This window comes from Oryza sativa, chromosome 12 (genome assembly GCF_034140825.1).
Source record: "Oryza sativa Japonica Group chromosome 12, ASM3414082v1".
Lineage (NCBI taxonomy): Eukaryota > Viridiplantae > Streptophyta > Magnoliopsida > Poales > Poaceae > Oryza > Oryza sativa.
Genome location: NC_089046.1, coordinates 1135421 through 1158327, shown reverse-complemented (window position 1 = coordinate 1158327; position 22907 = coordinate 1135421). Strand labels below are relative to the sequence as shown.

Below are 22907 nucleotides of genomic sequence, written 5' to 3'. Positions count from 1 at the left end.
ACGTCTTAAAATCGCACGTATAATAAGTTATTTATGATATCCATCCATGTACGGCCCGCCGTGACGCCGCCGCCGCACGCCGCAGCAACGCACGCCGCCGCCCGCGCAACCGGCTGTCTCCAAACAAATTTAGGGTTAGTGTCTTAGGGAATTGGGGATTTTTGGAGGAGGGGATTTTTGTTTGGAAATGGGCTCAGTTGCGGCCCAAGTGGAATGCGGGCCGAGTGGAAAGGGGGAGGGGAGTGGAAAATTTAGGCCCAATACAACAGAAATGGTAAAACAAGGCCCAAATAAGTAGCTTCTTTATCTTTTTGCATACATATATGAACTATAGAGTATATATACCTATTTTTTGTCCAAAAATCTTTGGTATACATCTGAATACCCTTGAATTATAGCTGGGCCTGCCCCTGCACGTACCTATTAATCATGTGACTCATTTTTGCACAAAATTACTACGATTCAAAAGTACTACATGGGTGCAAAGCGGTCGGTTTAACAAGAAACCTCTTTCTCGTTAAAAAAGAAAAACCTCTTTCTCAACCTACTAGACCAACTTAAATTTCTAGGCCTACTAAGCCTACTTAGATTCATTGTGCTATCAACTTATTGGGCCATTCTTTTCAGGATACCTATTTAGTTATTGGGCCTTAACGTTGAGCCAATATCTGCTGTAATCGACCCTGCTCATGCTGTTATGCAGATAAATTAATTAGCTGCTTAATTAATCACTTACATCCGAGGCCATGTAGTAGAAACTGGTCGCAACGTAGAGCTCGTCCTGCCCAGCGCCACCGCCGCCGTTCCACACTCCGTTGAAGCTGCAGTTGTTGGTTTCGCAGGGCGCGTCCAGGTTGAGTGCCTTCACCACCTCATCTCTGCACTTGTGGTAGTCTGCTCCTTGTGGCGCGCCGTTGCATCATACTGCTCCCCGTTATAAATGTACTTACCTTTAATATTCCAAGGATTGGCACAATTAAACCACTTGATTAATTATAATTAGAAATGTAGTAAACAATGGATTAATTACATACTCCCTCTATTTATTATAAGTCACTTTGATTTTTTTAGTCAAATTTTTTAAAAGTTCGACCAAATTTATATACAAATACAATAATATTTATAGCACCAAATCAATTTTATTAAATCTAAAATTGAATATATTTTGATAGTTTACTTATTTTATGTTAAAAATATTATTATATTTTTTTATAAATTTAGTAAAAACTAAAGAAATTTGACTTAGAAAAAAATAAAACGACTTATAATATAAAAGAGATGTATTTCGTAAAACGGAGGTATTATATATGATGCATCTTGAAGAAAAAAGATGTGTAAACAAATCTCAAGGAACAAGCTAGTACCGCAAAATCCGCGCAGCATGCAGTTGCTAAATGTCCCATTCTTCCTTTTTAGGATCTCCACGCGAGAAGCCCGAGCACCATAGTGCAGGTAACTGCAGATTGATGATTATTGATCTTAGCTAGTAACTACAGTGATAAAAAGTATGCATAATTCCTTCCCATAGCTTCAGTTATATATTCACTAGAGAACTGTTCAACAACGTAGCAGACTGAGGATTGATCTTAGTTAACTGAACGTTACACTCTTGAAAACCTTATTATTCAGCTGCTGGTAGTAGAGATTGAGATGTAAAATGAGATCGATCTGATAAAAAAAATAAAAACGAATTAAGTTACTGACCTGTGCACATAAACATTGTAATCTCTTCCTTTAAGATACTCCTTTATAATGTAAGGATCCTGCCCATCGGGCATTTCTGGAGCATTAGCAGCTGTGCCTGATGAGATGGCATAGGCCATTTGCACGGATCCGCCTCCGAGATCAATCACACCCACAGTTTTGGAGTAGTCACCTCCTAATCTATCCAACAAATAGTTAAGTGCAACCCACATGTAAGATCATTCTTGAGATCCACTAAGAACATTAATCCAGTTTGGATTGTATTGGAACTTGGTCTTGGTGTGGACAACATCTCTAACCTGTATTATGAATCAAATTGCTGCTAGTGATATGAAGGTGTTTAATTTGTATGGTACGATTATTCTGAAAGTATACTTACCGCTTCAAGAATCTAGTTTGTCTTGTCATCTCCAATAAGTCTGAGTCCAGCAGTTGCCTACATGTTCGATTGGCAAGTTAAAAGGTTTTTTTGTGAGTAATATTTGTTTCAATTTTTCTATTTTAATTTGTTCAAGGAGGAAACATATTTTTACAACGTTACGGTAGGAAAATGGTTTCAACTCGAGTGATACTCCCTCCGTTCGCTCTTACAAGGCATATTCTAACTCTACAAATGACTTTAAGACTAAATTTGACCATTAATTTCTGATAATATATATTCATGATAAGCATGAAACTAATATTATAGTAGTATATGAAAAGCTCTTTGAAATCCAGATCTAGTCTTATAAAACTGAACGGTGGAAGTATTCTAACTTATGGGTAAAGGATATAAGCAGGTTCATAATCCTAATAAATCAAATCTGCTCACGAGCGACATCATCGGATTTCATGTAATCCGTAAAAAAACTGATAGAAACCAATGAAATCTGGATAAATTTTATCAACAAAATAAAATTCACTTTAAACTTTTTAAAAAATTGATCGAAAAATCAAGTGGTTTGTGTTTACGACCTGGTCAAAAAGTTCGGATTTCGCGAGATCTAAATCAGATTTAATTGAAATTGGGAACCCTGGATACAAGAGACTACTTCGTCACATGGTCCAATATTTTTTTCTTGTCTGTATTGATGTTGTTCTCAAGTAGTTGCACCAATCTCAAAACCAGGGGCCAACTTAAATATTTGATTAAAGTCATAAACGTCTACTATATCTATCGTTTTAGAAAAGCAAATTAGATGAAAAGCAAATTAAATTTTGTTAAGTACGGTACCCCAAGTTCAAGGGGAGTTTTGTTCATAAGCCAGATAGGGATAGCGTGGTTGGCCTTGTCAAGCAGAGGCATTATGGATTTTGCTGCCTCTTGCGGCCGCCCAGCGTACGAGCTCAGCCCAGGATCCACCTGCAACCAACACAAAAATTATGTTTATATATCTTTATTAGTAGTAGTAGTAATTAAGTAGTAGGAGGATAATAATTATCTTTAGCAGTTAATAAGTACTCTCACCAATTGATAATACTTGTTATTTTGAACAAACATGATGTCAAACTTTAAAATCTTTGATTACGAATAATTTTTAAACACTGGTGGAGAAACCATCTTTCGTCGGTCGGCCGAATTCCACAATAGTCCCGGATGCAATAAAAACCGGGGCTAAAGATGATCTTTAGTCCCGGTTAAAAAAGGTAACGGGCATATTTGATCTTTAGTCCCGGTTCAAATGCTGTCAGGGCCTGTCAGGCCCCCCCGGGATCTTTAGTCCCGGTTGGTAACACCAACCGGGACTAAAGATCGTAACTTTAGTCCCGGTTGGTGTTATCAACCGGGACTAAAGATCCCGGGGATCTTTAGCCCCGGTTGGTAACACCAACCGGGACTAAAGTCCCACCCTTATATATATATATATATGTTTTCTTCCTCCTCCAGCTGCCCGAGCAAGCTTCTAAATTTTTTCAAAAAAGAGGGGAGGTCATGCCAAAATTTCTAGTGAATTTATTTTGGTGATTACATACAAATCGGAGGTGCCTAAAAGGTTTGCAACTTCATCCTCCATCCTCCAAGGATCAATTTCAAGGGTATCTACGAACTATACCAGCTGGACACCCTCGACGTCTCTATTATGAGTTGCTGGATTTTGTAAGTATCGTTCAGTTAGATTTCTTATTACGTTTCCTTTAATTAATTAGGTCCTTGTATATAAGTAGACTATATATAATATATACTCCCTTTTATTGTTGTAGAATGGAGATTCAAAGGGCCCGACGGCAGGGGGTTTTCGATACTGGATTCATCGACCCTCGGAAAGTAAACGTCGCAATGCTCGACCAGTATCCGCAAGCCACAGAGGACAATCTCGTCCATCTCCTGAAGGCGCAGCATTACAAGACGTTCATACTGTTGCCGTACAACACAGAGTTAGTTTAATTTTACTGTCTTCCTATACCAAATTTCATTCCCGTACGAACATGCTAAGTGTTTCATATGTAATGCATCCCACGCACATTGCAGATTCCACTGGGTGCTTTTACTCTTCGACCTGGAGACCTGCACCGTCAACGTATATGACTCAATGGATAAAAAAGAGTCTACGTTTGACAAGGTTTTCGAACTTATAGACAGGTACTGTCATAAGTTCCTATGTTAATTAAGAATCTTGTTATAGTTAATTGCTACTACGAATCATAGCTTTAAACTCCATGTAGGGCTTGGTATCGGTTCCGTCATTTGGTCCGCAGCAAATGGAGAAAAAGACTTAGGCGGAAGTTCAATTTTCTTGTGAGTACACATGCTCTACATTTATATTTCTCCGATTCAAATACATACAAGTGTATATTAATTAGATCTCTCGTCGTTTGTCATTTATTTATAGTGCGCAAAGCAAAAGCAGGGAACTAACTTGTGCGGCTACTACGTGTGCGAGTATTGCCACTGCCTTGCAGACCAAATCATCACCACAAGAGAGCTCAATGTACGTACAAATAAATTCAAAATTTCATTACGTATCGATTTGTTGTTTAATTACTAATTAATTTCATATATTCATATAGTTTATTCGCATGAGGGATAACCTGATCACACACAAGGAATTTATCGCGGCGGTTCAAGAACAACTCATGGGATTCATCAACGAACAAATCCTTGATCCCAAGGGTGAATTCTACTACGACGGAAATACAATTCATAGGTCCTTAGCTTCTAAGATATCAACTACTACTACGTCGAAATCGTAGCTAGCTAGGACATATAAAGGATTGTAATTAATACATGTCTATGTTTCTATATGCATGTGTACACATTTCTATAATGTAAATATATATTTTGGTCATATATATATATACATATGCATTTGCATAACATATATATGTATAAATACATATATATTATGCATGTACATATGTATTGAAACATATATAAATATAATATATATATATATATATATATATATATATATATATATATATATATATATATATAGTAAATTTGTTTGGTGCTCCATGGTGCCCGGGCACCATTGTTGAAATTGAGTACATACCCAATTCAAATGAGTATGAAACTTTTTCAATTCAAATGAGTATATATATATATATATATATATATATATATATATATATATATATATATATATATATATATATATATATATATATATATATATATATATATATATATATATATATATATATATATATATATATATATATATATATATATCGTCATATAAATACTTCTTTTTGACGAAAAAAGATAAAGCCAGTCTACGAAAAATACATGGATTGGTTGGGCCAAAATTTTCAAAAGCCATAAAAGATATACAATGAAAGAGAGAAAAGTGAGTTTGTGTATCTTGTGGATCATAGTTAACCTTGAAAACTCTATGGAGCAATCAAATAACATATTGGTAAAGAATCATTCGAAGAACTTACGAAGCACTCTACAATATGCATCGACACACCGTGCAGTATAGCTAAATCCAATGTATAAATTGAACTCTAAGAAGCTAGCATTCATAGAGAATTATCTGTAAGGAGTTTATACAAACTATGATGATGTTCTCTAAATCCACTGAGATGAGAAACCGAATGTATGGACATGAATGAATTTGTGTCAAGAAAAAGAGAAGTCCACTATGCTCACCAGATTCATCAATGCATACACAATCATAATTAGGAAACTATGTACAAACATACCTTATTTCCTTTTGCTAGCTCTAAATCCTCAAATTTATAGCAGCATAAACTGATCTGTAAACCCGTGCACCCTAGAAACTTGATAAATTCTCAGTCAAGCACCTGTAGCAAGCCTCATTTGCCCTGATAACCACTCAATTTATATTAGCCCACTGCTCACTGAAGCACTGAATGTACGTACATTGTTTCATCTTTCTACCAGAAATTAGTGCCGATCAAAATAATTAGTTACTCTCTCCGTTTCTAAATATTTGACACCGTTAACTTTTTAGCACATGTTTGACCGTTCGTCTTATTGAAAAACTTTTGTGAAATATGTAAAACTATATGTATACATATAAGTATATTTAACAATGAATCAAATGATAGGAAAAGAATTAATAATTACTTAAATTTTTTGAATAAGACGAACGGTCAAACATATTTAAAAAAGTCAACGGCATCAAATATTTAGAAACAGAGGGAGTATATTGTTAACGACCAAATTTCATAAATTCTATCATTATTGGCATCGGAGATGAAGATCAGATCGAAGTGGAATCCAAGATGAAGATCGTTGCGGAAACAGAGTAAGAATCGGCTGCAGTCCAAATCGGCTAAGGTCAGGTCGACAGAGTTCGAGTCGGACGGGGCTAGCCGATACAGCCGATTAGCCGATATAGCCGATTCCGATAATATGACTCGGTGTACGTCATCGGGTTCAAGTTGATGTGTTTCAAGATAATTGCCACGCATGGATAGAGTCCTGGGAAGGCAATTGTATCTATTAATTAGGGTATTCTATGTAATTTCTTTAGAGATATGTTTGGGCAAAAGTCTGCCGTAAAGACTTATGGTATCTTAGAGTTTGTTAGAGATAATAGTCGTGTCTATTATGGACGTATCTTGTAATTCTCGGGTATAAATAGACCCGAGCCCTATGTAAAAAAGAACAACACATCCAATACAATCTCGGCGCATCGCCACCCTTTATGCTTTACTTTTATTTCGACGAGTTCGTGCTCTCGGGTTGAGCTGCATCGGTTTCTGTCGGTGACATGGGATCAGGAGTATCATGACTAGAGGTTTGAGGCAGACACAATCGCCCACGTCGCGCCTGCTTCCGGCGGAAGTGGAGGTAGGTATGGGCCGTCCTATCAGAAGGTCATTCGGACGGCAACCATACAAGTCTCCATCTGTTTATGAAAAGGTGGGGTAAGTCCCCACAAAAAAAGAGAGAAATGGTGCATGTGGTATCCCCTTAAGATATAAAAGGAGGACCTTGCCCACTGAGAGGGGGGACTAGACTTTTCCAGATTAGAAACCCAGAACAAGGGAGAGGCTGGCTGATACTTTGTAGCTCCTTCATACACAGATCTCCCAAAACATAGGAGTAGGGTATTACGCTTCTCAGTGGCCCGAACCTGTATACATCGCCTGTGTCTTGTGTGTTTCCTGTCTCGCGAGCCTTCCACATACAGAGAGCTTAGAATCTCTCCCTGAGTCCCCGGCCGAACCGGCAAAGGGGGGCCTGCGCGGTCTCCCGGTGTGGAGCCCCACGCTTCGTCATCTGGCGCGCCAGGTAGGGGGCTCTGCGAGGGATTTTCTGAGCTCTCGCACTCTTTCGTGTGCGCCAAGCTTTTCCTGTTCAGCCCAATGGCCGAGCCAGCAAAGGCGCACGACCTCTCCCCGAGTATGAGCGGTGACGACAGGGAGCCAAACCCACGCCGTCGAGCTCGTACTCCACCGCCCCCTCCACGCCAAAGTCCTAGGCGGGAGAAGGCGCTCGAGAGGGCCGAAGGATCCGCGACTTCGACACCCACAGGAGGTGGAGAAGGGCGGCGAGATGGGGAGCGTCGCCTCCTCGTCTACGGCGACGGCAGCACGCCCCAGGGCGCGCTCCAAGCTGCGGGCGCGCTCCTACATCACCCGCCCGTCGCCCATGACCCGGAGTCTCCAGCCCAACGTTAGCTGGACGATGTGGCCAAATTGGTCATGACTGCACGGCAGCGCCTAGATGCTGGTGGGCGGTCCTCCGCCACCAAGGCCTCTGGTGCTGCTACCACCGGCTCCGCATCGTCAAGACGGAGGGCGCGGCGAGCGGCAGCCGCTGTTCGCCATTCGGCCGCCACTCCTTCGTCAACGCCTCCGACCCGGGAAGATCTGCGTGGGGAACCGGATGCTCGCATCAGTATCGAGCGCCGGCGTAATGGCCGACGTGCTCCCCACGCAACGTAGGGCGCCTCCTCGTCCGGAGTGTCACCTCACCACGGACGCGGGGATCAGCCCTCCGTGCCCCCGGTTGGTGGTGTCGGTAGTAGAGCCTTTGTGGCGAGCCTTCGGAATGTCCGTTGGCCCCCAAGGTTCCGGCCCACCATCGCCGAAAAATATGACGGGAGCGTCAACCCCGCCGAGTTTCTCCAGGTCTACACGACCGGGATCGAGGCCGCCGGGGGTGACGACAGGGTCATGGCGAATTTCTTTCCCATGGCCCTGAAAGGACAAGCGCGGGGTTGGCTAATGAACTTGCCACCCGCGTCTGTCCACTCTTGGGAGGATTTGTGCTAACAGTTCACCATGAACTTCCAAGGCACATATCCGCGCCCAGGTGAGGAAGCGGACTTGCACGCAGTACAGCGAAGGGATGATGAGTCACTTCGCTCGTACATTCAGCGGTTCTGTCAAGTCCGCAACACCATACCATGCATCCCTGCGCACGCGGTGATTTACGCGTTCAGGGGGGGTGTGCGGCACAACCGCATGCTTGAAAAGATCGCCTCCAAGGAGCCCCAGACTACCGCGGAGCTTTTTCAGCTCGCGGACCGAGTGGCTAGTAAGGAGGAGGCATGGACCTGGAACCCCTCCGGTTCCGGTGTGGCAGCTTCGGCCGCCCCCGGATCCGCCGCTCAGATAGGGCGGCGTGACAGGAGGAGGAAGAAGAGGTCAGCCCATACCGACGACGAGGGTCATGTCCTCGCCGTCGAGGGCGCTTCGCGGGCCACCCGAAAGGGGAGGCCTGCGGGAGGCAAAAAGAACGAGGCCGGCGCTCCCAACAGGGAGCGCCCAACCGGCAAGTGGTGCACCGTCCACAACACTTCCCTTCACGACCTCGCGGACCGCCGTGCAGTCAAAAGTTTGGCTGAGCGGACGAGGAAGTGGGAGGAGGAGAGGAGGCAGGAGCGCCGAGAGGGCAAATCCCCGGCGGTTCCTTCCGGTAATCGGCGAAGTGAGGCCAAGCAGAAGGCCCCCGCCGAGGACATCGATGACGGCGATGATGACCTAGGTTTCCAAGAGCTTGGGGCCACCATTGCCACCGTCGATGGGGGAGCGTGTGCTCACGTTTCTCGCCGGAGCTTCAAGGCCATGAAGCGAGAGCTTCTAGCCGCGACCCCTACTCATGAGGCGACGTGTCGGGCGCGGTGGTCGGAGGTTGCCCTCACCTTCGACCAGACCGACCACCCACCGTGCGTTGCCCGGGGAGGGCAGATTGCGATGGTGGTTTCTCCCACCGTTTGCAACGTAAAGTTGGGGCGTGTCCTCATTGATGGGGGAGCGGCCCTCAACATCCTTTCCCCTGCGGCCTTTGACGCCATCAAGGCCCCGGGGATGGTGCTCCGGCCGTCCCAGCCAATTATCGGTGTGACGCCGGGGCACACGTGGCCGTTAGGTCACATCGACCTACCGGTCACCTTCGGTGGATCCGCCAACTTCCGCACGGAGCGGGTGAACTTCGATGTGGCGGACCTCAGTCTGCCCTACAACGCGGTCCTGGGGAGGCCCGCGTTGGTGAAGTTCATGGCGGCGGTCCACTACGCCTACCTACAGATGAAGATGCCTGGCCCCGGTGGCCCCATCTCTGTCCATGGCGACCTCAAAGTCGCGCTCGCTTGTCTGGAGCAGCGCGCGGACCACCTCGCCGCTGCATCCAAGCCCGAGGGTGGCGACGAGAGGCTTGGCGCTTCCGCCCCCGCCACCCCGAGGCAACGGATGATCACAGGCGACGAGGTCCCGGTCAAGGAGGTTGCCCTGGGCGACGGCCCGTCCAAGACCACACGGATCGGTGGTCTTCTGGACGGCAAATAGGAAGACGCGCTCGTCTCCTTCCTGCGGGCAAACGCTGACGTCTTCGCATGGAGACCGGCGGATATGCCCGGGGTCCCCAGGGAGGTGATTGAGCACCGTCTCGCCGTGCGGCCGGGCGTAAGGCCGGTCCGGCAGAAAGTGCGGCGGCAGGCCCCGGAACGTCAAGCCTTCATCCGCGAGGAGGTGGCGCGACTTCTGGAAGCCGGATTCATCCGTGAGGTCATCCATCCGGAGTGGCTGGCGAACCCGGTGGTTGTTCCCAAGGCGAACGGCAAGCTTCGGATGTGCATCGACTACACCGACCTTAACAAGGCATGTCCTAAGGATCCTTACCCCCTGCCTCGCATAGATCAGATTGTCGACTCCACTGCGGGGTGCGACCTTTTGTGTTTTCTAGATGCATACTCTGGTTACCATCAGATTCGCATGGCTAGGGAGGATGAGGAAAAAACTGCGTTCATTACCCCCATAGGAACCTATTGTTATACGACAATGCCCTTCGGGTTAAAGAATGCAGGTCCTACTTTTCAACGTACTACTCGAATTTCTTTGGGTAACCAATTAGGACGTAATGTTGAGGCTTATGTCGATGACTTGGTTGTAAAGACGCGCAACCAGGAAATGTTACTCTCAGATCTAGCGGAAACTTTTGAGAGTCTCCACTCCGCCCGCATAAAACTAAACCCCGATAAGTGTGTGTTCGGTGTACCTGCGGGCAAGCTTCTAGGGTTCTTGGTCTCTGCCCGAGGCATTGAGGCCAACCCTGAGAAGATACGGGCTATAGAGCGGATGCGCCCCCCCAGCAAACTTAGGGATGTGCAATGCGTCACCGGTTGCATGGCCGCCCTAAGTCGGTTCATATCGAGGCTGGGAGAGTAGGCGTTACTCTTATTTAAGCTTCTCAAACGCTCCGGACCGTTTACCTGGACGGAGGAAGCCGAAAATGCCCTCACCCAGTTGAAGGCATATCTAAGCTCTCCCCCAGTTCTGGTCGCCCCGGAGCTAGACGAGCCCTTGTTACTCTACTTAGCGGCGACCCCGCAAGTAGTTAGTGTGGCATTGGTTGTGGAGCGCGATGAGAACAATTCTCATTTCACGCTTCTCCACCCTGTGCCGACTTGGCCCGGGAGAGAGCAGGGAGGAGAGGCTCCCGAGCCGAACGGTGGCCCAAGGCCCCCGACGACCGGAGTTGGCCCTCTGCCCGCTTGTCAGACGGTGCTAGGAGCCCCCGACCCCCAGGAAGGCCCTGAGGCCACTGTGGGAAGGCCGCACCTATCGCCCTTCGACCCCGAGGCTAACCCTGTGCTGACCCGACCCAGGAAAGAGTAGGGAGAAGAGGCCCCCGAGCCGAACGGAGGCCTAAAGCCCCTGACGATCGGAGTTGGCCCTTTGCCCGCTTTTCTGATGACGCCAGGAGCCCCCGACCCCCAGGACGGCCCCGAAGCCACTGTGGGAAGGCCGCCCCTGTTATCCTCCGACCCCGAGGTCATCAGCACAGAAGATAAGTGCGCCCCGCGAGGCTGCTTGGACGAAGAGTGCCCCAGGGATGCGGCCCCTAGCGAAGAGGATCGGCCCCACCGAAAGGTGCAGCGGCCCGTCTACTTTGTTAGTGAGGCCCTCCGGGACGCCAAAACCCGATACCCTCAGGCCCAGAAGATGCTTTACGCTATTCTGATGGCCTCGAGGAAACTGCGCCATTATTTCCAGGCGCATCGGGTCACAGTAGTTACGTCTTACCCCCTCGGTCAAATCTTGCATAATCGAGAGGGTACAGGACGGGTGGTGAAATGGGCAATCGAACTTTCTGAGTTCGATTTGCACTTTGAACCACGCCACGCTATCAAGAGCCAGGCCCTCGCCGATTTTGTGGCAGAGTGGACCCCGGCTCCCGAGCCCGTCTCGATCCCCGAGGCCAGCACGGACCCCTCGCAGCTGCCTCACACCGCCCACTGGGTGATGCAGTTCGACGGCTCCCTGTCTCTTCAGGGCGCCGGTGCGGGGGTCACGTTGACCTCTCCGAGCGGAGACGTCCTCAGATACTTGGTCCGCCTCGACTTTCGAGCGACCAATAATATGGCAGAATACGAGGGACTCCTTGCCGGACTAAGAGTGGCAGCTGGACTGGGGATCCGCTGCCTCCTGGTGTTAGGCGACTCCCAGCTGGTCGTTAACCAAGTCTGTAAGGAGTACCGGTGCTCTGACCCGCAGATGGACGCCTACGTGCGCCAAGTACGGCGTATGGAGCGCCATTTTGACGGGATTGAGCTTCGGCATGTGCCCAGACGGGATAACATGATTGCCGACGAACTCTCACGGCTCGCGTCCTCGCGAGCCCAGACCCCACCGGGCGCCTTTGAAGAAAGGCTTGCCCAGCCGTCGGCGCGACCCGACCCCTTAGGGGAGACGGATGCGCCTGACCGGCCCCCGAGGCCTGTCGGAGTCCAGGCCTCGGGACCCGAGGGGAGTGCTCCCAACTCCCTTAGATTGATTGCTTGGATCGCCGAGATCCAAGCATACCTCACAGATAAGACTCTACCCGAGGACCGCGAAGGGAGTGAACGCGTCCATCGCATCTCCAAACGCTACGTGCTGGTAGAAGGGACCCTCTATCGGCGCGCAGCTAATGGAATCCTCCTGAAGTGCATTCCTCGGGAACAAGGCGTTGTGCTTCTTGCCGATATCCATGAAGGCGAATGCGGAGCCCACTCCGCCTCGCGCACCTTGGTTGGTAAAGCTTTTCGCCAGGGTTTCTATTGGCCGACAGCTCTTAATGATGCGGTCGACCTGGTCCGGCGATGTAGAGCGTGTCGATTCCACGCCAAGCAAATCCATCAGCCGGCCCAGGCCCTGCAGACCATACCACTTTCGTGGCCATTTGCTGTCTGGGGACTCGATATCCTGGGACCGTTTAGGCGGGCCCCGGGCGGGTTTGAGTATCTGTATGTCGCGATCGACAGGTTCACTAAGTGGCCCGAGGCTTATCCGGTCGTCAAGATCGATAAGCACTCCGCACTTAAATTCATTAAGGGCATCAAGGCCCGGTTTGGAGTGCCTAACCGTATTATTACGGATAATGGCACCCAATTCACTAGTGAACTCTTCGGCGACTACTGCGAAGACATGGGCATCAAGCTCTGCTTCGCCTCACCTGCCCACCCCAGAAGCAATGGCCAAGTGGAGCGCGCCAATGCGGAAATCCTCAAAGGCCTTAAAACCAAGACCTTCAACATACTCAAGAAACACGGCGATTCATGGATCGAGGAGTTGCCAGCGGTGCTCTGGGCAAACCGAACTACACCAAGCCGAGCAACCGGGGAAACGCCTTTCTTCCTCGTCTACGGCGCGGAAGCGGTTCTCCCATCCGAGCTCACCCTGAGGTCTCCTCGGGCTACCATGTATTGCGAGGCTGATCAAAATCAGCTTCGCAGAGATGACCTCGACTACTTGGAAGAGCGAAGGCGGCGCGCGGCCCTCCGAGCCGCGCGCTACCAGCAGAGCCTGCGGCGCTACCATCAGCGCCACGTCCGGGCCCGATCACTCTGCGTCGACGACCTCGTCCTACGCCGCGTCCAAACGCGTTCTGGATTGAGCAAGCTTTCACCAATGTGGGAGGGTCCGTATCGAGTGGTCGGCGTCCCCCAGCCGGGCTCCATACGGCTGGCCACGGGCGACGGCACTGAGCTGCCTAACCCGTGGAACATCGAACACCTTCGTCGCTTCTACCCCTGAGGGGGGGGGGGGTCGGGTGTCAGGTTTCGGGCTCGGGCCAACCCCCCTCGGGCGTGCAGGGTTGGCCGGGGGCTACAACATATGCATATTCTTATTTCTCTTATATCTGAATTTCTATAAAAGCAGTTTCAATTTCCTAAAGGCTGTATCTGTGCTGTTTTTTCCTTTTGAAGAATCTTGACTTGAAATAGGTCACTCGTGCTCAATCCTGCCCTCGGGGGCTCGGGTCGGCTAAAATCGCCAAACGGGGCCCAGAACCGAGCCGTGCCCCGAGGCGTGGTGAACTCCGGGGGGGGGGGGGGGGGAAACGGCAAAAACCCACAATCGGGTCACCCATAACCCTCGGTCACCACGTTCCCGGCCTGGCCAGTCTCGACATGTGGATCTCCCCAGGCACTAGCCCGACCCGCGCCTTTTGAGGACCAGAACCTGGGCACAAGCCCTTATTCAAGCTAAGACACAAAAGGACCACGGCACAGATCATCCTCATCTCATACTCACAGCAAGATGAAATTAACACAAAAATTTCTTCATTTTTGATTACAGATTAAGTTGATCTATACAAAAAAGAGGCCCGAAGGCCTTAGAAGAAAGAAAAGAAGAAAAAACTGAAGAATGGCGGGGGTCTGGGGGCTCAATCCGATGCGCCCGGATCGCCGGCCTCGACGTCACTGTCGTCTGCACCACCGGCATTGCCCTCCTCGTCGGAGTTGGGGGCGAACGCAAGCCGAGGGGCCGAGCCCTCGAAGCTGTCGACGATATGGTCGGCGGCATCCCGGACCTGCGCGCGCGCGCGGTCCTCGGTCCCAGGAGGGAACTCATCCAGCGCCATCCATGGAGAGAAATTGGGGTCCCTGGCCTGGTAACTCGCCAGGACGAGCTCCACCGCTCCTTGGGCGAGGTCCCTCGAGGATGACTTAATTGTCTTCTCGAGCTCCTCGGGGAGCCGTTGGAGAGCCCCGGCCATCTTCGAGAGGCGCTGGGCGAGGCCTCCCTGGTTGGCGGCGTACTTTACGGTCCGCCCTCTCCAGAGGCCCACTTGCCGACCGGCGCAATCTAGGCGGGAGACGGCGTCCCAAAGCATGCCGGGCCCTACCTCGCCTGCCAAGCGGAGGGCTTCGACCTCCCCGACGGACGAGTCCAGCGCGCCCTGCAGATCGGCGATGGTGCGTTCGGCAGCTGCGAGGCGGGCGGCTAAGTCGCTTTCGCCCGTGGCCGTCCCGCCGCTGCGCGCCCTCGCGTCCAGCTCCTTCGCCCGCGCCTCGAGCTCAGCGGCCCGTTGGTTCAGTACGGCCCTCTCGGCGCGGGCACCTTCCAGATTGCGGCGCGCCTGCTCCTCCTGCGCTGCCTCGCGGAGGGACAGGTTGACCGCCAGCTGTTGCGCCGCGGCCTCGGCCCCCTCGAGAGCTCGCTCCCGTTCGGTGAGCGCGTCCTCGCGGAGGCGGAGCGTGAACTCTTCTTCGGCGCAGGCAGCCTCGTGCGCCGCCAGCGTTGCTTCCCGGATGGTGACGGCGGCCTCGCGGTCCGCCAGATCCCTCTCCACGACGCTGGCGCGCTCTTCCAGCGCCATGGCGCGAGCCTCAAGGGCCTCTTCGCGCCGCTGGGACGCCGCTTCGGTCTCCGCCGCCCGCTGTTCTCGGGCAGCGGTAGCGTCAAGCACCCCCTGGGCGGCGTCGAGCTTCTTCCCTAGCTCCGCCTCCCAGCTCCCGTATTGAAGGCGGAGGGTGTTCTGCGCCTCGTTCATCACGGTGGTGGCAATGAGGGCAGCCCCCCGTTCCTCCTCCACTTCCTTGGCGATCTCCGCCAGCACCTTCTTACGAGTTTCAAGCTCCGAGACGTGCCGGCGGTGAGCCTTACGGCCCACCTCCACCATGGCCTCCACCGAGCGTCGCCCCTCTTCGACACGCGCCCACGCGGCGTCGAGCTCCGCCCGCTCTGCCTGCAGGACCTCCACCTGGGCACTTAACCCATCCAACACCGTGGTGTTTGCGGCGGCCAAGGCCTGCAGAAGGGGCTCTGCGTTCAGTAGGGCGATAGAAGGCGTGGGGAAGAGTCGCCTTGGAGAGGATGCCACGCGGCTCGGGCCGCCGATGGAAGTGCCGGACTCGGGGATGTCCCCCGGACCCGGTTGGTCCTGAGCGTCGCCCGAGGGAGTGTGCCCAAGCGACGCGCCCGCAGCCTCGTCGCCAGCTGCCCCAGAAGTTGTCGCCTGAGCGTCGCCCGAGGGAGTGGGCCCAAGCGACGCGCCCGCGGCCTCGTCGCGAGCTGCCTCGGAAGTCGCCATCGCCTCGTCCTGGCGAAATCCGACTTCCTCCCGAGCGGCTTCCCCGGCCTGGCGGGCCCGGGCGGCCTCCTCCCGAGCGGTTTCCTCGGCCTGGCGAGCCCGGGCGGCCTCCTGGGCGGCCTCCTCGGCTTCCCGTAGGCGATCCGCGGCCTCTCGCCGGTCAGATTCCCGCCTGAGGGCCTCTGCGGCCGCCGGATCCTCGGCCTCAGACTGGCCGGACTTGGGATGGCGGGAGGGACGCGACGGGATCTCGCTGAAACAAAAGAAAAAACCAGAAGACGAACAAGATGGGTGAGTGAAAACTCGCGTTGAGAAAATGAATACAGCCACGATGGGTGAGAGACAAACCTGCGAGGGGGTCGGTTAAACGACCACTTTGGAGGGGAAATGAGGTTTCCCCGAGATGGTTCTGTCTCCCCAATCTTACGGGGCCGCTTCTTCTTGCGCTCCCCCTCGGGCTGCGATGTTGGCGCGGCCCCCTCCGGGCGCCTGTTACTGGCACGCGCCGCCCCGCCCCCTCGGGGACGAGATGGGGGAGGTGTTCCTCCCTGCTTCCTCTTCCCCCGGGCGTCGGCAGGGCGGCTGCTCCCCGGGCCCCTGTCGCGGGACCCAGAAGCACGACCCCCTCTCGGGGTAGATTGTTCCCCCCTGCGGCTCCCGCCTGCGCCGTCGTGGCCCTTTGGAGCTCGCTCCTCTGAGGCCCCGACCGCCATCATAATGGTCAGGATGGAGGCGCGGTCTGGATCGCTGCAGAGGGGGAGGATTCCTTGGGGAATGAGGGCCGCCTCTACGGAGTTGAGATTCAGCACCCGTTGGACCAATATCTTGAAGTCCTCAGGAGCCCAGTCCCATCTCACTCCCTGGTGGGTCCTCGTGAAGTCTTCGAACCCGGTGTACTCCCAGGCGCCCCGAGCGCGTCGCTGGAGCGGCGCAATCCGACGACGGAGGTAGTCGCCGTACACCATGGCCCCTGTGAGCCCCTGGGATCGCAGGCCCGCCAGGCGGTCGAGGACGGCGTCATAGCCATCCCCCAGATCTACCGGCGCCCGCCAGCTGGAGGCCTGCACCGGGGGCTGGCTCGGAAGTCGGAGGCGCGCTTCGTCGGCGAGGGGAGTGTAGAACCAGTCGCTCTTCCAGTCGTCCCACTTCTTGCGGAGGGCGCAGGGGATGTAGCGGTTCAGCACCGGCCCCCGTGGCTGGAAGTAGCAGCCACCGACTACCGATGGCGGCGACACCGACTGCACGGTGAAGAACCACCGGAACAGCCGAAGAGATGGGCGCACCCCAATGAACATCTCGCACAGATGCGCGAAGATGGCCAATGTCATCACCGCGTTGGGGGTGAGGTGCGCCATCTGGAGATCGTAGAACTCCAGAACATCCATGAAGAAAGAAGAAAATGGTGGAACCAGCCCTGCCATTGCAAAGGGGAGAAAGAAGATGGACCGCCCCGGGTAGTCTGGCGCCGGGCGTCCCTCGCCCAGCGTGACTATCTCCCGGCCGGTGGCAGATTCCGGCATGAAGCGGCGCGACAGCCCAGCCTGCCTCTCGCTCACGATCCGGGAAGGCGGCAGCACGCTACCATCGAGCAGAGCGGAACCCCGTGCCATGGCGCCGGAGGAAGAGAAGATTAAGAGCGAGCGCGTGTGGCGAAGGTAGGGCACAGGAAAGAAGGAGTTAGGGCGCAAGCAGCGAAGGCAAGGGGAATAATGGCGAAAGGAAGGAAACAGATCCCTTCCTCAGTGCCTTTATACTCTTGCCAACGCTGTGCCCGGCTCCTCGCTTCTCGCGCCCACTATTTCGCCCCCTCGTTTCTCGCGCCCACGCTTCCACTAATCCCATTCGCCCGCTTGCGGCGCATGAGGTGGATATGCGGTTGTGGCAGTCGAGATAGATCATATCGTGCGCGCGTTAATTACGCTCGCCGACCGAAGCGACGTTACCATATCTCCAGACGAAACGAATCGCCATGTCCAGATTCGTGTGCTACTCAAGTAATGTGGCAGTCTTGAAGAGACCGCTCATTGTTGACAGCCGAGTTACCATTGCCGATGTGCGTGGTTTGTGACCGTTGGGTTTCTGCCCAATTGTGGAGACCGGTCCCACCTGTCACCAGGTCTTAGGAGTGGCGTCACGCCCGACCGTTTCCCTTAAAGAGGGCGATCGCCCTGGCATAACGCCGGGGGCTACTGTCGGTGACATGGGATCAGGAGTATCATGACTAGAGGTTTGAGGCAGACACAATCGCACACGTGGCCTGGTACCCCCGAGGGACGTCGGGCCCGAGGGTGATGCGTTCGCCCTCCTCTTAGTCCCCCCGAGGGGGTCGGGCCGCACCCCCCTCGGCCCCGAGGGCCGAGGCGCCCCGACCCCTCGTGGGTTTTTGCTCCGCGTGTATGGGTTAGGTGAGCACAGTGGGGCTCACCTAACCACATTTATTGCGGTTTGGCTGAGCATGTCACGCCGCATGTAACGCAGTGCAGTGCACTCGTTTATCCGGTCTGTGACCAGTCACAGACCGGTCAGATCGCGGGTTAGGTGGCGACAGGCGATCTGACACACGCCTCGCCCCTTCCCGTCAGGACGAGGGCTTCTAGGCGCTCGTCCCCAGCTGGAGCTAGCGTGTTACCTCCCAGAGATGGCACGTTAGTCCTGGTCAGATATATGCCAGGCTTCATCCTAACCATTACAGGCAAGATATTGTATGAAGAAGGGCGAACATGCAGATTGATAAACTGACGCGTGGTGGACAAGAATGACCGATTTGTGACCGGTCTGACACTGGTCATGTCGTCAGCAGACAGCCATGTTCCCACGTCGCGCCTGCTTCCGGCGGAAGTGGAGGTAGGTATGGGCCGTCCCATCAGAAGGTCATTCGGACGGCAACCATACAAGTCTCCGTCTGTTTATGAAAAGGTGGGGTAAGTCCCCACAAAAAAAGAGAGAAATGGTGCATGTGGTATCCCCTTAAGATATAAAAGGAGGACCTTGCCCACTGAGAGGGGGGACTGGACTTTTCTAGATTAGAAACCCAGAACAAGGGAGAGGCTGGCTGATACTTTGTAGCTCCTTCATACACAGATCTCCCAAAACACAGGAGTAGGGTATTACGCTTCTCAGCGGCCCGAACCTGTATACATCGCCCGTGTCTTGTGTGTTTCCTGTCTCGCGAGCCTTCCACATACAGAGAGCTTAGAATCTCTCCCTGAGTCCCCGGCCGAACCGGCAAAGGGGGGCCTGCGCGGTCTCCCGGTGAGGAGCCCCACGCTCCGTCAGTTTCGATCTTCAACAAGAGGTAAAACTTGTCATGACGACTTATGTTCTCAAGATTAGTGCTTCCATCTTTATGACACTCTAATCTTGTCTATATAATTCGTCGAGTTATCATATATTTCACATAATCTTTGATAATATCTTCATCTAACCTATAATCGGCTAACATCTGTTAATGGAAGGCAGCCGATTAGGTTAGATAATGATGTTAACTTAGACTATGTGATATATCTACCACTCTATGAAACTTCCAGCGGCTTGATTGTCTAGATATTGTTTTTCTTTTCATACTTAATGCTGCATCAGTTGAGTTTGATCTATTAAGTCGTGCTTAGAATTGCAATCTCTAGCCTGCTTTCTGATTGCTGATTAGGGTAGTATCGGAGTTTCAACCGATCTTATCTGATTTAACTACTTTTATTCTATATGCTTGATTGACATGTTAAATCTGCCCTTTATGTTAAGATATTGTCGCATCTAAGTATATTAAGCTTATGTTTAGTATATTCTACTTGCTTTAAAATCTTAGTATAGAGTAGTATCGGAGTATTAGCCGATACATGCTAGATCTACCTGATCGGCTATGCTATGAATGTATATAATCCTACTATTAATATATATTTCGATCTAAGTGATTTATACTGTCTCAGCAAGGCGACCGATCTATCACAATCATTTGATTTAAGTATATATTGATATAAGGATTATATATCATTAACATCTACAGCCGATCGAGTAGATTTAGTTCTGGTTTGCTTATTGATATTTGTCGGTCGATGTACACATGACAACGGCTTGAAATAAATGATATGTCATCGGCACCTAGCCGATCGGCTATCATTTATAGGATTAATTGTGGTTTCTTTGTTCTATTTCTTGTTGATTGCAGGATCAAATCAACTGGCACGCTCATACATCCGAAGACGAGCTTTGGACCTGCACTGGAGTTAAGCAGATCTCCCAGGCCTCGTGTTTTCTGTCAACATATATTTACTGAGCATAGTGATTGCAGAAGCATTATATTGAAGTAGCTAAATTTTGCACATACTTAACAGTCTTATGCCACACATATATATCATTTGGTTACTGCTAGCTTGCTGCCTGTCATATGGGCAACACTGTGTTTTATTTTTAAGGGAAAATTGCAAAAACCACCCTCACATATCACTCTGGGTTTGAGATGTTCCCTCATAAGAAGATTTGTTGCAAATCCCCACCTCCTAATTCACCTTGATTTGATTTAGGCACCTTTTCTCTATACATGCATGTTTCCTAGAGAATCTCATGGTGAAATCAATCGAGTCCCACTCGGCAGGAACAAGAGGTTATGTTATTTGTTCTGTATAAGACGATCTTTGTGCAGTACCAAGAAATTAACAACACCCTAAAACAAAATTTCCATTGATTACATTGCCAAAACCAAAAAAATAACCACTTGCTACCATGAATTTCTACCCTAACGAGGATGTAATCTGATAGTGCTACATATGAAAAACCAACTCTCTGTAAATTGTAATGCCAACGAAATCTCAAATTTTACCAACACCCAAGAACTTACTGTATGTCCGTTCCGCGATCGTCGAAGTGAAACCCTTTCTAGTCGCTTGGACAAGAGAAAGCATCACAATCGGCGGCGATCTTCGCAGCTGTTCCGCCCGCTACCGCCGCCTCAATCTCCACTCCCGACTCAAACTGACTCGGAGGGAACGGTGTGATTAACTAGGTCTCGGCGTCTCTCGCTCCCGTCAAGCGGGACTTGGCTAATTTCGCCACGAGATGCTCCAGGAAAAACGCATGTGTAGAGAGAAGGTGTCCAAATCAAACCAAGGTGAATTAGGAGGTGGGGATTTGCAACAAATCTTTTTATAGGGGGGCATCTCAAACTTAGAGTGATATTTGGAGTGGTTTTTGCAATTTTCCCTATTTTTAAGGAAGTCAGCTGCAGTGCCCAATTTTTCATTAATATCGCATACGGCCATCGCTCCCATAAGCTAACAAGACCTAATTTTTCAGACCAATCAGTTCAATGAATCAGAGAATGATGAACTACCCAACATGGTCATATCTCTGAATGCAGTGCACCCTCTTTTCAGCATGCTCATATGTGAAACATGCTCATATGTGAAACCACCTAACTGTATTATTAATGGCCCTGTTATATCATACACTAGCAATATGTATGACACCTTCAAAGAGCAAGCTATAAAAATGAGTGCAAAAAATTTTATGGCTGGAGGTACGTAGACAGACTACATAATCATGAAATTAAATTGCATCTAGCAATTGTTAATTGCATCCTCACCAGTAAGAGTGAACAATCGAAATCGTAATATGGTGATTTATGATTTTTTTTAGATGAAATACTGCCTGACATTTGCCGAGCAGTGTTGTATGGTGATTTATGACTGAAGCAGTCTAATTCCACAGTTAGTAAATTTAAATGTACTGATAATGCAATAGAAATGTAAAACCAAATAACCATAAACAACATCCAGTCATTCAGTGTTCATCAGCACTGCTGTGCTTAACATTACGTTAAATTGTCTATGCAGAAACTGTATACATTTCTTTGTGTCAATATGCTTTTTATCGCCTCCAATTTGATGCATAGTACACTTTAGTTTTGACTGTGCTAATCCAGGTCATTGAGTAATTAGTCCCTAATCTATCCATCTCCTACTTGTTCTTCCTGTGATCATTGCCACCCCAAACTCTGAGGTCCTCATCGATGAAAATGAGGAATGAGCACAGGAAGGATAAGGGGAGCCGGGAACGAGATAGATTTAGAGTTGATAAAATGTACAAGGACCATCAATAAATTAGGGAACATAGATAGATTCAGAGTTTGGGGTGATTCATGCAGATGCAGAGATGACAAAAGGTACAACATAGATAGATGCAGAGATGACAAAATGTACAAGGACCATCAATAATTTCACTACTGACATCCCGTCAAGCCAAAAGGTACAACATAGATAGATGCAGAGGTGACAAAATGTACAACGACCATCAATAATTTCACTACTGACATCCCGTCGAGTTGCTTAACAGAAGATAGAGTAGAGGGGATAATATGGTCACCTGGTGGAGTTCATGGTTGGTGACTTTAACGAGGATGTGGCAGCGAAGCAGGAATCCAAGCCCAGTTTTAGTAGGCCAACATGCAGCTGGAGCAAGACTGCAAGAGGCGGCATCCCGGTCGGGTGGCCTGAGATGGATCAGATGGCGTCGCATAGGCACTGTACTGCCGATGATGGCGCCGGCGGGCTAGGGCGCATGGTGGTGGCAACGAATTGCATTCGGCGGAGCGATGGTTGCTAGGAGAAGTCAGGGAGAGGAGAAGCGCTATTTCGGGGAGGGGGGGCGCAGCGTGGGAGGTTGGTAACGATCGCTATTTTTGTTTTTAATCGGTGGTTACGTGTTGCAGAGCAGGAGATTGCTAATTGTAGGGACAGATTTAACTCGCCACATAAGCCATTGGATGAAAATATCTAATGGTTAAAAGAGAATTATGTACAATTTGTGGATAAAACTGTTACATTTTATATCAGTATATCTCTACTATATTATAAGAATTGAAGATGTTTCCGCTGAAATTTTGATACGTCATTCGTGTTAGTTTTTCAGTTTGTTGTACATCGTCTATACACAATTCTATGTAAGTATAGAATAGCTATTATACACTCTCCTCCTATCTCAACCACTCCTCCTCCCAGCCCATCCCAAC

The 22907-nt window shown here is 50.4% G+C and overlaps 1 pseudogene; it reads right to left on the bottom strand.

The window, feature by feature from the left end:
* Window positions 1–439: 439 nt before the first annotated feature.
* On the bottom strand, window positions 440–22549 carry LOC4351368 (probable apyrase 3; annotated as a pseudogene).
* Between the last annotated feature and the right edge of the window lie 358 nt (window positions 22550–22907).